The sequence below is a fragment of the Sus scrofa genome, chromosome 1, assembly GCF_000003025.6.
Source record: "Sus scrofa isolate TJ Tabasco breed Duroc chromosome 1, Sscrofa11.1, whole genome shotgun sequence".
Classification (NCBI taxonomy): Eukaryota; Metazoa; Chordata; class Mammalia; order Artiodactyla; family Suidae; genus Sus; species Sus scrofa.
The window spans coordinates 17,852,813-17,856,465 of NC_010443.5; positions in this window are offsets into that span (position 1 = coordinate 17,852,813).

A 3,653-nucleotide genomic window follows, 5' to 3' on the forward strand; every position below is an offset into this window, starting at 1 on the left:
GGTGAGAAGGGACAGTGTATTTTTTGAATCACCACATGCCAAGTGTCAACTCTTTGGCGGTTCTCTTGCAAAAAAAAAAAAAATTTAAGGAAAAAAATGTATCTGGATTCACAAAAGGATTAGGAAGAGGCACAAGGCTTTGGTAGAGTAAAAAGAAAAGGGGGAGAGTACTGGAAATATTTGAAGAAAATATGAATTTAAAATAACTTGAACATTAATGCCAAACTGAGTGACAAGGGCTCGGTGGGATTTGGTGTTAGAAACACCAAATCTACTATGTGACAAGTTCCAGGAATGGATGGCCAATCTGTTCAACGCCCACCCCCACCCCCGTTTTAACTGTATGTGTCTCTAGGATGATTTTCGTTACTGTCGATCCACTGGGCCAGTATAAAAACTACAATGTAGAGTAAGAATGAATGTCCCTGGCCTGAAGACGCAGGCCTCTAAGATGGGAAATAATCCAAAATGAATTTCTTCCGGTACCAAAAAGCAAAACAAAAAGACTGAATACCCCGTGGACTCAAAATGAAACTTGGAATCTCGATTTACAGTTATTTTCATTTATCATTTAGAACATAATACACTCATAACAATGACATCTGTTCTGCCAGCATGAAAGTGAAACTGAAAGATGGTGCCACATCTCTGTCTGCTGTGACCTGGGAGACAGGGCCCCGGAGTCGGCTAGCCTGGATCCAGTGGCCTCACTGGCTGTAAGGTATTAGGGGTGGCAGCTGTCTGTCAGCAACTATAAACTCCTGACGTTTTGGACTTGACTTTTGTGCAGGAAGAGGAACAAGCAACACACAAATAATACATAAGATATTAGCAGAACATAATAAGGACGGCGAAGTAGGAAAACTGTGGTCTTGAAATGCCAAGTCCATGAAGGGGCAGGAGGGATGTGGGTGGTGGGTGAGGGACCTACTCCAGATGGAAGGTCCTGAGACCACTCAAGGAGGTGATCTATGAGCTGGGGGGATCTGAGGGCTGAGACACAGGCAGCCAAGCAAAGATCTGGGGAAAGAGCTGAGCGAAACAACACCACAAAGACTTGGAGCCATCAAGAGCTTGACTGGAGCAGAAGAGGGTCTAAAAAGCTTCCAACAGAGGAGATCAAGCAGGGTCTGGAGGTCCAGGATATAGGCTTTGTTTTTTTTTTCCTCTATAGGAATTACAGAATTACATCAAATTGCTCCAGAATCTATGAAAATGTTACTATTAGACATTTTTGGAGGACGGTCTTTGAAAAGAAACACATGGGGTTGGATGGGCTTTCAGGATATTTTGCGGAAGTGCCAGCCAGCGTCTGGGGTGGATTTCGTTGATGGAGGAATGCGTTCCCTCTTCCTGGCCTTCCCCCAAGGGGATGTGATTCAGCAATGGTACCCAAGCCTTGATGATCATCAGCATAACTGGTGGAGCTTGTTAAAAATTCAGGCTCCTGGCCTCTCTCCCGGGCTTGCTTAATTAAAATGAATTGGGAGGATGGGGCTGGCACATGCACACGACTCTATAGAGGGGGATAACTAACAGGGACCTACTGTAGAGCACAGGAGGTCTATGCAATGATCTGAAATAATCTACGTGGGAAAAAAGAATAAACACAGGTGTATAGATACACAGATACCTATAACTGAGACGCTTTGCTATAAACCTAGAGCAAATTCAACCTTGTACCGCAACTACATCCCAATAAAAATAAATAAAAATCATAGTGGGGTCCAGAGCACTTCTCTTTCTGTTAAATCCTCCCAGATGAGTCGGATCCTCTGCACGTTGGGACACTGGGCGGTGCAGAGCAAGGGAGCAGGACAATTCCACCTCTGCCAGGGTGACCGGGGGGGGGGAAGTGGGCGGGGCACGTACTTCTTACTTCCACAAATGGGGGTGAGGAGGGAGGTGGGGGGTGAGGCGGGAGATGGGGGGTGCGGTGTCTTCGGGAGGGACTGAGGTCTCTCCCATTGTTTACACAACAGGTCCCCTCTGGTGAGGGCTTTAAGAGTTTGAGTTCCCCTCAGAGTCCCAAATTGCCAGTCTGTTGACTCATTTAGTGCTTCTCATCCTGACATGGAGATGATTTCTTAGACTCGCAAACTTGTCTGGGTATGTTAATAGCGTGTCTGTGCCTTTAAATAGAAAGGCATCAGGGAATATTAGCCCAGGCTAATTATACACATCAGTTATAGCTAATAATTAAAATTTGCCTTAGGCTTTGTGGGAGGGTCGCTCTCAGGGACTAAGGGTTGGTTCTCCTTTCCTCGTTGTTTTACATATTTACAAATTAATTTAAATGTGATAATCCTCAACACTGATCATTATAAATGCTTCGCTAAATAGAAATGTGTTAGCCTTGAGATAGGCTCCTTATAAGATGCCTAAGACACAACCACTGATCCAAGAAATCTCCCTACAGGGCACTCTGCTGCAGTTGTGGAGGGGCAGGGGCAAACCAAACCCAAAAAGCCTCTCCGATCTCCATCAGCCTAGTTTCTTGGAAGTCAGTGGGGCTCAGAAAATGTCCACCCTATAGACATCTATTTGAAGCTGGACCCAGATCAACATCCAATTTAATACAGGTCAGCGAACACGTGTTAAAAAGCAAGGTCTCTCGCCTGCTTCCAATCTATACTGGATTAAAAACAATGATTTAGAGGTGAAAGGCTCTGTGTACCCTGCCGGGAGCTCAGGGCCACTCAGCGCTTTGGCTATCCTTCAGCACCGAAATCCATGGCACCATATTTTCCTGAGGTCATCTGCATCAGACAGGCCGTTGCTCCATCTCATCCGGCCAGAGAATTTATTATATCGATTTGGGGAATAAGGTTAATTGAAATGAACTTTGGGTTTTAAAGGTGGGTTTGGTGCCAGACTTAACAATTAAAATGGGATTCTTCAAACGACTTGGGCGTGCATGGACCGCGCTGTTTAGAACCGAGGCAGGCTTCGTTGTACAACGTGAAATGCTCATTTACTTTTCTCCTGTTGCTATAACAACTCACTTTTGAACCAGACATGGTGATAGAAAGCCTTAGCTTCCCGATGAATTTCACATTGGTTTTGTTTAGATGTTCAATCAGTTCACTTGGAACTGCAGCTGCAAGTGCAGGAATAGATTGGCCTCTTTCCTTTTTTAGAAACCTTGCTAGGACTGAAGCTGTTGTTTCCATCTGGTCTCTAGGGTTCCACCCCATGCACAGTGTGTGATTTCCCCGGCATAAATCACGTTTCAAACTCAGGATGTGTGCTCTTCTCTCCCTTAAAGGTAACACCAGGGTTTTTGCTGCTCCCAACAGAGAAATAGGACCGTCAAGCCATTCTATGTCTCAGTCTTCTTCCATCCACGTGCTACCAGCAGGACGTGTGTCTCTGCAGGATTTGGGGATTCACAAACCTCAAAATCCTGGTAAACCTCACACAGCACAGCAACACATATTGTTTCTTAATGACTCCAAGGGAATGACAAGCAGATTTGGCAAAAGGAGAAGCAGACAAACATTTTTGGAGAAACACAAAAGAGTAATCACACACCCAAAGAGATGCCAATCCACGCCCATTCACTTCTTCACACCCCCTCCACCGATCACAGATGCTCTCCAGGACCTAAAACAGATGCCCTTGCTTTTGGAAGATCAGGCTCCCAAACGCTG